Source organism: Bidens hawaiensis, unplaced genomic scaffold (assembly GCF_021521415.1).
Source record: "Bidens hawaiensis isolate Kalapana, Puna unplaced genomic scaffold, B.hawaiensis_p1.1 tig00027065_1, whole genome shotgun sequence".
Classification (NCBI taxonomy): Eukaryota; Viridiplantae; Streptophyta; class Magnoliopsida; order Asterales; family Asteraceae; genus Bidens; species Bidens hawaiensis.
The window spans coordinates 11,895-23,788 of NW_027494360.1; positions in this window are offsets into that span (position 1 = coordinate 11,895).

Consider the following 11,894-nt stretch of genomic DNA (forward strand, 5'->3'; position numbering starts at 1 on the left):
TGAAGGATGGGTAAAAATCGAAACCCATTTATGAAAATGGGTATTTTTTCAGAATTTTCCTCTTGTATAATCTGTTCTTAGCATGAGATTCATTTACATTTTTTTGTCATTTTGCTAAAGTTTGTTTGTTAAAAAAAAACAGACTATACAAGTCCGCTTAACTCATGGATAGGATTTCATGGATAGAAAAAAATGAGAACAAAATATTAGGTTAAGGGTATTGAGGCTTGGTTGAGCCCCAAGTGATTCAATCAAAACCCGACACGTAGGCGATGGCATGGTCCTGGATCAAGCCCCAGAGGGTGTAGTGGTCCAGGTGATCCGGGGTTTAATTGAAATTTTTTTTTGTTATGCACACAATTATAAATTAAAATACTTCATTAAAATATAAATAAAAAGGAAAATAAAAAATACATATAAATAACGTTTTTATTTTTGTGTCGTCAGTTCCTTCCGAATACGATCTTTTTCTTCTTCATTAGCGCTTGTTCGGATGGAGGTAGGTTGCTAAAGTCTTTGGCTAGATAAGTCAAACTCTTGAAACGGTTTCTTTTATGTCGAGCTTCACCAATCGAGAGGAGACCACTTGACAATTCGTTAATTTCTTTTTATAGTCGTCATCAACAACCGTTATTTCCCACGATACCTACCCGGAGGGCGGCTACAACATTGGTCTTTCAAATGACTTTCGGATAAGTTTAGGTCGAAGTCAATTTGATTCTCCGACCCGCTCGAAGAGATGTATGTGTCGGACGTGTTCTAGTTTTTGTACGTTTTGCCCCATCGGCCACGTCCTACGCACATAGTTCAATCCATTTCGAGCACTTTCTTAACACCTCCTGCAAGTAGCCCTCGTCAAACGTCTTCACCACCCCGTACCTCCTCAACATCTCTTGTTTCAATTCATCACAAGTGAATTGGTAAACCGGAGATCATCGGACCCACTCGGCCGCATTCGGTTAGCATTGCGGTTATGTATGTTGGTAAACAATCCTACATATTTACGAGTATCGGTCAACCGACCCGATATCATATTATCGGTACGCGCCCTACTCCCCACTTGATCATAAAAACATTCCCGAACCTTGGCCCAAAAAACTCGAGCTCTTTGAAAGTCGGCTACAAAATAAATAACAAAAAATGTAATAAGTACACACAAAACTTAAAAGACATATTAAACAATAAAATTTGCGTAATAATTTATCCGCATTCCGATCTTGGGATATTTCAATCTAAGTTTTTGCCAATGCAAGTTTTTTCTTCTATAGACCACGGAGTAGACTTCCGCTTAGCCAGTGCCGAAGGACCATCCGGTTCACCGGTTTTCTTCCCCTTCTTTTTGTGGGATCGTTTTGCCGGCTTCTCCGATGCCGGCTCCGGTTGTGTTTCCGGGACCGAATAGTCGGATTGTGATATATCAATGAACGCTTGAAACGATTTTCGTCGTCCATATAGTTCAATCGCTCGGGAAATTGAGTGTCGTTGATGTTGATATTATCGTAACCCGAACCCGACATGGTTTTTAATTTGAGCTACTTTAAATTATTAGAGAGAAATGTAGTGAGAATGATGTGTTATTGTTATAAAATGGAGTAGTTATTTATAGTGGGTTTGTAATAAAAAAAATACATTTAATAATAGCCAACTGCTATTTTTTTAAACTTTAACTAGCCAACGGCTAGTTTATCGCCCGCGGTCCCGGGCCAACCCCCCTCGTCCGCGCCCCTGATCACATGAAGGGTGTAGTGGTATTCGCGACACACATGATCAGCCACCTGGACCATCCTCACCCACCGCGCCCCACTACCCCTAGTCTTACCTAGATTGAGAGAAGGTGACATAGTGTGGGCCGTGTGCGAATGAGTACCAAGTTAGTTTGCCTTGAACCATATCAACACAAACATTTAAACAAACGATTTTTCTTGTTCGTACTCACCCCTTAAAAATAAGTGTGATCGTGTTAGCATCCGTCTATGTTTGTTCGTTAATTTCAAATAAATGTTTGTTCACTAATTCCATATAAATGAAAATCAATTAAAAACACTTAAAAATAGAAAATCAAAGTGATTTTAAATTTATGTTAATAACAAAAATCCAGGTAATTCATGAGAAAAAACACAAATTTGTGTAGGAGGTGGCCTCCCCGAGAATTTTCTCTTGTGACACACATAATAAACTACAAGGTTTATTATGTTCTAAGCAGTCAATCCTCAGGGTAGGTACCACTTGTTGTTACAAAAAGGATGGGCCATGAATGTTCAGCGTTCCAAGATTGTCAGGCTGGTATTGTTCATGCAACATGAATGAACCCATTAGAAGGGTTAGTGATCGGTGTCAGTCTCTAACGCTCGATATAGTTACCCAACATAAGAATATAACTAAGATGGACAATAAAAATGTAAGTATATGTATAAAATATAAAAAAACATGGAAGCAGGTAGCCACTAGGTTTGTATGGGCTAACTACAAGCAGCTGAAATGGTTGCCTTGGCAGCATAGCGGCTTTCCTCGACGAGTTTTTTAGAGGGTGGTCAAGAGAATTAATTCTCAAGAGGTAGAAGAGAGCATACATTGGCAAGTCTCACAATTTAAATCCAATCACTGAAAAGAACACATATCAACACCTAGGTTGCCACCGATTCTTAATAATCAGAAGTCACAAAAGATGTTAAGCCAAACCTTCTAACCATTTCTCGTCTTGAACTAAAGTCGCCGCCGCCTCCATCTTCATCTTTAGATCTTATTTTTAGGTCATGTTTTTCTACCGCGTTTTTAGACCTGGTTTCTCTGTCATATTTTTAGATCAGAAGCATCAATTGTATGTGTAAAATCAATGGCGCCCAGGATTTAGTTCTATCAGATGGCTGTGTGAAATCGATATATATTTTTTTGTCATATTTTTAGTTCTAAAAGGATGTTCTGGAATCAGTTTATGGTATCCTAGAGATTATGAAATTGTGATGAGAGCTTATTCAGATTAGGATTATGGAAGCTGTAAGCTGAACGCAAAGTCTACAACTGATGGATGTCAATTCTTTGTTAGCAGGTTGGTCACGGGGCAATGCAAGAAACAAACAACCGTTTCTTTGTCGACCTATGAAGCTGAGTATATAGCTACCTTCAGTTGCTGTTCTCAGGTTCTTTGGATTCAACAGCAGATGCGTAATTACGGTTTGCATTTTTTGACCACCCCTATCTTTGTAGATAATTTTGCAGCTATATCTATAACTAAAAATCCGGCAAATCACTCTAAAACGAAACACATAGGAATACGGTATCACTTCATTCGTGATTGTTATGAAAGTAAGTTAATCACCGTAGATAAATTCACACCAACGAGCAAAAAACAGATCTTTTTACTAAAGCTTTCGATAAAAACAGATTTTTATATTTGTTAAAACTCAATGGTATTAAGAAGATGGGTGGTGGGAAAGTGAGTGATCCCGATGATATGGATTCTGATATTGAGTAACAATTCATCTGAGTCAAATTTTATTTTTGTAATAACGTTTTCTCTTCAATTTGGTTTTTGGTTTTAAGGGGATATATTAGAAGGAAACTCCAAAAATAGTCAAATATTTGAAAATGTCAAAAACATTTAAAAATGTCAAAAAGTCAAAAGCATCAAAAATTTCTCATCAAAATGAGTTTTTGATGCAAAAAAGGGAATATGATAGTACATTGTTTATCTAGTCCCAAATTCAGTAAAACAATAAGCTCAAAAGTCTGTGTGCTTATTTGTATTAGTGCATTGGTAGGCTTTAAAACAAACAAGTAAGGAAGAATAAGTTATATAAACTTAAATAGTCAAGTTGAAATGGGTGTTAGTTATATAATACAAGTCTTGTTAATGAAGGCAAAAAGGTAATAATTGCATCATACTCAAGTCTTAAATGAGGTTGATCACCAAAAACAAAATTTAAATAACCGTAAAGTTAATGGTTAACACTACAACGGTGTACGGTCTAATGGTCTTAAATTCTGTATTGATGGGATGCTTCGAGTTTTCCGTACTCCATTGGGTATTTATGCGGTTTTCCATTTGGGTGTTCACAAAATGTGAATATTTTTTTGCTCAAAAGGTGAACCGGCAGTTTTACTGCCCATTATAACTCATTAAACTTGATCACTATTGTACTTTGTACAATTCACTACTAACTTGATCAAACAACGTTGTGAAGACTTTTATTATGTTGTAGGGACATGCTGGTGACGTCTAGGATCGATGAACATAAAATATAACAATTTTTACTCTTCAATCAATGTGCGAAATCCATTAGAATGTGAAACACACAAGTATTCTCTCTCAAATCTTCATATATTATCACAATAGTCTTAGTACAATCAAGTTCTGACACTATCTTGATCTGCTACTCTAGAATGACAACTACCTAGCAGAAAAGTCCTAACACCTATTTATAGACATGACGAAATCATATACACTGCATAAGTCTTATCTGGCGCATAACATATGCGTCGTATAAGTATTATACGTTGTATATGACTTATGCGCTATTAAACATTACAAAAAACATTCTAGACTGTTTCTAATACAAATAAGACCCTACCGATAGACATTTATGCTCTAACAAAATCTCCCTTGGATATTGCTAGGTCTTGATCTAAAAAAAATCTTCAGTCTTTCTTTCGAAATACCCTCTCCCGATACTTCCTTCGTTCTTCTTAAAAGACGGCGTATAGAACTACCTTGAGGTGTTGGTCCTGAAATCCCGCAAGGAATATATCGAAATTTGTTCAAAGAAGCTCTTTTCAATCTATCTTGACGTTCAGCTTCGAGCTCTGCCTCTTTCTGTTCTTGCTCTTCTCCCAATTTCTCCGTTCAGTCTCCCAAGCCCCACTAGAATGAATGTTATAAGCAAACACACATTCACAACCACTTAATATATTAGAGCTTGATCTTCATCCTTTTCATTGTGAATATGAATCTTTTTCGCATGTAGAATCTCAATATATTTCTTCGAACAATTGATCAGCCACATGGTATCTAGAACAGTAATCACATAATCTTTCTTCTCACATAGTTTCAATACAATCACCGCTTCTCCATTCTTCCTATCATAGTACCACTATAAGAAATGAACATGGAAATCTTGTTCTATACGATAAATGGGAATAATCTTCAACGTATCAGGTTTGCGGTATCTCAACTTCTTTACAACATCTTTTGTTTATGGACCAATCTTCACACGTGAAACATGTACCTTGGGTTGTTGTGGAGTTCATTTTCGAAACCCACACTTTGATTGCCTCACAATAAAACTCCAAATTACTGGTATGTGACCTTTCTCAGGAGCATATAACAATTTCTTCGTACAATTATCAACAATTTTAATCCAAGGTAAAGACTTTAACTCTTTTAGGCTTTCAAAATATTGAACTCCAAACTGCCTTTGAACCACAATCTTCTTTATCTTCTTCAGATAGGCAATGTTGATACACTTTCCTAACGCAACTTCCTTCTTTGGTTTCTTGTAAAACTTTATTGGACGTAGGAATTGCGTTTCTGGTTCAACATTATGTTCCCTAAAGCAAGTTTTTTTCTCTTTACTTACAACTTCCTCATCAACCACATGAGCACAATTATTACCTGCCATGTGTTATAACTCTATCTTTGCACCTTATTCCTTTACCTCTGGAAATTGATTTCAACTATCATTTGAATAAACCGAGAATACATCAACCATTTCTCTTTCCCAAAATAATGCTTCGTGTTGTTAAAGATCATTCTTGGAAAATTGTACTTCAGATTCAAGCATAAAGAAGCCAAAAGACACATTTGATAATCCATAATCTCCTCATAGCCACCCTCTATGACCAACACAATGAATAATCACATGGACAAAGAACTTATACGACCTCAAAAAAACTAATCTTCTTATAAGAAATAGTATTCACATCTCCTTGATAACCTATTCTCAACAACCAACCTTTAACTAATCTTGTCACACCCCAACCTAACGGCAGAACATGCCAGGGCGTGGCAATATTTTTATCGGGTGCGAATAGAAGTTTCGTAGCCACACCATTTAGTAAATTAGCTAAAATGAAATGTTGCCGAGTGTCTGAAACCTTTACAGTAGAAACCGCTAGTGAAACTTCGGTTAAAATAACGAGAATGGTTAAGGATTGTAAGATAGAGTTAGAGGGACATGAGTTCCCTGTTACTTTGTATGTTATGACCTTAGGAGGGTTCGATGTGGTTTTGGGAATGGATTGGTTGTCTGAGTATGAAGCTCAGATAGTGTGTAAGAGTAGGATAGTAAGGTTAAAGTCCTTGGATGGTAGTGCGGTGACGGTTTATGGTGATAAGGAAAGTTATGGGCTTAATGTCATTTTGATGATAAAAGCCGAGGGTTTGTTAAGGCGAGGGTGCGGTGCCTACCTGGCGTATGTTGTCAACGCTACGGCCGAGACAAAAGAAATGAAATATGTTCCTATTGTGTGCGACTACCCATAAGTATTCCCTGAGGATCTTTCGGGGTTGCCACCGAGCGAGAGATAGAATTTCAGATAGATTTAGTACCAGGAGCCCAACCTATCGCGAAAGCACCTTACCGTCTAGCACCGTCCGAGATGAAAGAATTGATGTCCCAACTACAAGAACTCCTCGACAAGGGTTTTATTAGACCAAGTGTTTCCCCGTGGGGCGTACCAGTGTTATTCGTGAAGAAGAAGGTTGGAAGTATGAGAATGTACATAGACTATCGCGAGTTGAACAAGATTTGAGACCAAACGAACGTTAGTTGGTATTAGATCTTTATTACACGAGCTATATACAAGATTTAGAGTTCATAAACAAGCTAACCAAGACCAAACGAACACGTAAAGGTATGTTCTTGATTTTAAAGTTTACGTTTTTATGAATGTTTAGTCTTGAAACTTGAACCTAGAGTAGATCGGGTATAAACGAGTGTTAAAGTAGCAAGCTTGATGTTGAAAATGAACCTAACGAACTTATAACCATGAACGGCTCGTTTAAAATAAACCTTAGATCTAGTATTGAACGCTTTAAGCCTAAAGGTCCAAACTTTATGCTTTTCCGGGTCAAGTCTTATCCGAATTGGCCACGAGAACGTTTACGGGAATGGTTACGATCATATCCAAGGTTTATACGTTGAAACATAAACGATTAGTGGGTTAAGGCCAAGCCCGTAGCTGCTGCTGCACATTCAAGTTCGCCTTCAGCTAAGTTCGCCCACTGATATGTTCGCTTAACATATAAGTTCGCCTCATACAAGTTCGCTGAATGTTAAGTTCGTTTAATGCTAAGTTCGCTGAATGTTAAGTTCACTTAATGCTAAGTTCGCTGAATGTTAACTTCGCCTAATTCTAAGTTCGCTGAATGTTAAGTTCGCTTAGTGATAAGTTCGCTTAATGTTAAGTTCGCTTAACATGTAGGTTCGCTTACGTTTATGTCCGCTCATAAATACAAGATAACGAATCAGATAGCGAATCCGACTAAATTCGTTATGAAGAATGAGTTAACGAATTGGAAAATAAATTAAAATCATCATCATCATCATCATCGTACTCAGTATATCCCACCAATAGCAATGCTATGGAAAATAAATTAAAATCCTAATGGAAAATGTGTTAAAACATTTAATGAAAATAAAAATTTTCCAAGCTGACCTAGCAGCTTAACACCATCCAGGGGCTCTGCCCCTTGGACCCTAGGAGGGGCTGCCGCCCCTAGGACCCCGCTGCCAGGGGCGCTGCCCCCGGACCCCCCGTTCTTTGTGGGTTACATAAAGATAGAAATGCGTTATGAGTAGTAATAGTTAATTGATACATGTAAATATTATACAGTTAGCCGTGCACAACTCAAGAAGGGAATAACTATTAACGGTGAACGTAACCGCATTCAGGTGAGTTTCTAGCCCCACTTCCTTGTTATGTTTTCGAGGCTGTGTGCATACTCGATATGAATTGTTAATACACTTAACTTAAGTGGTAAGTGTATGTTTTATATGATTATGTATGAATGAATTCTTGACGATCCATGAACGATCTTCGGATATTGCATGTACCGTCAAGGGATAGTTTGAAGATATGATTGATGTATATATGAAATATAAATGATGTATGTACGTATGGAAGTTATGATTACAAATGTATAGAAAGGTATGGAAGGTATGGTTAGAAAGGGAACGAACCCGAATACTATCCGCGAATGTAGGGAACGGACCCTAAAAATATCCGCGAATGTAGGGAACGGACCCTAAAAATATCCGCAAATGTAGGGAACGGACCCTAATTATATCCGCGAATGTAGGGAACGGACCCTAATAATATCCGCGAATGTAGGGAATGGACCCTAATAGTATCCGCGAATGTATTAGAATGAGGTATAGGTATATGTGTATGTGTGAAAGGTAAGAAGGAAGGTATTATAGTATGAATGTAAGGAGGAAGGTAAAGAATTATGTATGTGTGTGTGTGTGTATATATATATATGAATGTGTATGGACGTATTGTATGTTACCTGATTAACTAGAACTCACTCAGCGTAGCTGACTTTTAGTATGTACGCAGGTGAGTAGAATGAGGCAGCTGGCTTGAGCAGGGCACATGGCAGAAGAATAAGAGTCTGGCCTCTGAAGACTTGTTATGTTATGTTTTGATTTTGAAAGACAAGATGAATGTTTTAAGACATGTTATGATTATTATTGTAATGTTATGAAAGTTTTAATATTCCGCGTATGTTTTTATTAACTCTAATGAATAGAACTATGTCGATGAGTAAATCCAACGTCCAAATGTGAGGCACCGGTAACGAGGCCTTACATTTTATTTTTGGGTGATCAAACAACTATAAGGCTTGAGTATGACAGGTTATTACATTTCTGCCATCCTCACCGAGATTTTTGTTAGAAACTAACACCTCTTTCAATTTGGCATTTCTTTTAGTTTATATCACATACTTTACTCTGATAGCTTGTTTAAGACCTACCAATGCACCAATGCAATTAAGCACTCAGTCTTTTAAGCTTATTTCTTGCTGGATTTGGGGTCAAACAATCAATGTACTATCTTTTCTCTTTTTGCTTCAAAAACTCAAAATTTGAGGAGCATAAAAAATAAATTCAATCGCCCCAGTCACTTTCAGTCTATAGATTAATGGTTATCCTATCAATCTACAAGTAGATAACATGACCAATACATGCAAGCATGTTCCACAAACTTAAATAACCGACATAGTTTTCAGCGAACGAATAAAGTAGAAACGTATAACAAACGCCCCAAAAACTTTACATTAGCAGGTAAAGGTAAATGGTTATCCCGAATATTTACAAGTAAAACTCAGGACCAAACATATACAAGTATATGTCCTTCATATGTAGGTAATTGACATAATTTTCAGCAAATGTATGCAAAAATCTTTTTGGTTTTCTCTTTACATACTTAAAACACAATCTTTTTGACTTTTTCGGATTTTCTATACAAACGAGAAATTCACAATCTTTTTTATTTTTCGAATTTTCTTATAAATAAAACTTCACAATCTTTTTGGATTTTCGGATTTTTCTGTACAAACTGAAAACACAATACTTTTGATTTTTCAAGATTTTATAATGTTTTTAGATTTTCAAAATTTTTTAACGACATAAAAACAAGAAACATTAAGAAAACAACAAACCACAATATTTTTGACTTTATCAAATTTTTCAATGTTTTGGGTTTTATCTATACAAACAAAAAGCACAATATTTTTGTATTTTCTATTTTTCACCCTCTAAAATCCAAAACCAAAATAAACCGAAAAATAAAGATAACCATCGTTGTTTCAGGATATCAGCTAGGGTTTTTAATCCATTTAAACCAAGCATAAAATTAAAACGTGTTTCGTCAAATGCTTTGGTAAATAGATCGGCTTTTTGAAAATCGGTATGTACTTTCTCAAGATCAATCAATTTCTTTTCAAAACAATCCCGTGTGAAATGATATTGAATTTCGATATGTTTCGTTTTAGAGTGTTGTACGGGATTTTTGGTAATGCTGATGGCAACAGAGTTATCAATTAAGATGGGAGTAGTAAGAAACTTCAAACCGTAGTCGCGCAGATGTTGTTGAATCCACAAAACCTGGGAACAGAAACTTGAGGCTGCAACATATTCTGCTTCGGCGGTTGAAGTGGAGACCGTTGTCTGCTTCTTACACTGCCAGTAAACAAGCCGGCTTCCTAAGAATTGACACCCTGCTGTAGTCGATTTAAAGTTAATCTTGAATCCTCCATAGTCTGAGTCAGAAAAGGCGGTAAGTTCAAAGTTATCATTCTTGGGGTACCATAAACCTATCTGGATTGCCTCTTAGATATTGAAGAATACGTTTGACCGTTGCCAGGTGAGTCACTCGGGACTAGCTTGGTACCTAGCACATAAACAAACAGCAAACACTATATCAGGGCGAGAAGCAGTAAGATACATCAAAGAACCAGTCATTGCTGGATAGAGGGTAGGATCGACGGTATCCTCCAATTCATCCGGTGATAAATTGTGACCCACGGGTAGAGGAGTTGAAGGAATTTTTCCGGCAGTAATCTTGAATCGGCTCAAGACGTCGTTCACATACTTAGTCCGGTGAATGCAGATTCCTTTCTTAGATTAGTGAACCTGCAACCCTAGAAAGAAGTTCATCTCTCCCATCGAACTCATTTCGAATTTAGTTTGCATCGACTTCTCGAATTCCTTACATAACGCGTCGTTTGTTGATCCAAAGACAATGTCGTCGACATAAATTTGAACGAGGAGATCATCACCAATGTTTTTATAAAATAAAGTGTAGTCAACAGTCCCTCGTTTGAAGGCGTTATCAGTTAGATGGTCGGCAAGCATGCCATACCAAGCTCTCGGGGCTTGATGTAGACCATATAAGGCCTTGTTTAAATGATAAACTCGGCCTGGATAATCAGGGACTTCAAAGCCAGGAGGTTGTAACACAAACACTTCCTCGTGTAGTTCACCATTGAGAAAAGCACTTTTAACATCCATTTGATAGACTTTAATATTCTTGTAAGCCGCATAAGCCAGAAAAATTCATATAGCCTCCAATCTTGCAACCAGAGCATATACCTCAGTGTAGTCTATGCCCTCTTGCTGATGGAAACCTTGCACCACTAGTCGTGCCTTGTTTCTCACGATCACCCCACGATCGTCCTTTTTGCATTTAAATACCCACTTAGTTGGAGTAGGCTTCTTAACTCTAGCGGGTTTGTCGATAAGGTCCCATACACCCAATCGTGCAAATTGTTGCAATTCCTCTTGCATTGCTTCTGCCCAAGAAGGATCTTGAAGTGCCATACGAGTCGTCGTTGGCTCAACTTGGGATAGAAAGCAAGTGAATTTGGAAACATTTACAATTTCAGAAGAATGTAAATCAGCATAAGCACACAATACATTATTCTCACTCGAAGAAGCAACTTGATGACGTGTTTGAACACCCACATCAAGTTCTCCAATGATGTTTTCCTTTGGATGATAATTATGAATCCTAAGAGTGGGATTCTCAAGAACAACAACATTGTTGAATAAGTTAGTGTAATGTTCTCCAAGCACATGATAAGAGTCATCACTCTCAACTGTATCAGGTTCAATAACTTGATCAACAACTTGAGTATCTTCAGAAGAAGTAGAAACATTATCAAAAGAAACTGGAGTATCATCACGAGGATCTTCAGTTGGAGTTACCGTTGGAGTTTCAACATCATTAGAACTTGAAAACCTTGGAATTACCAATTGATATTCAAAATATGCACGAACCAGGTCTTCATCTACTTGTTCATTCGATGGAGTAAATGTATTAAATAAACCATCATAATCAAACATCCAGTCGGGACCTTTCCCTTGACGAGGTGTGGTGTACTTTTGACAGTC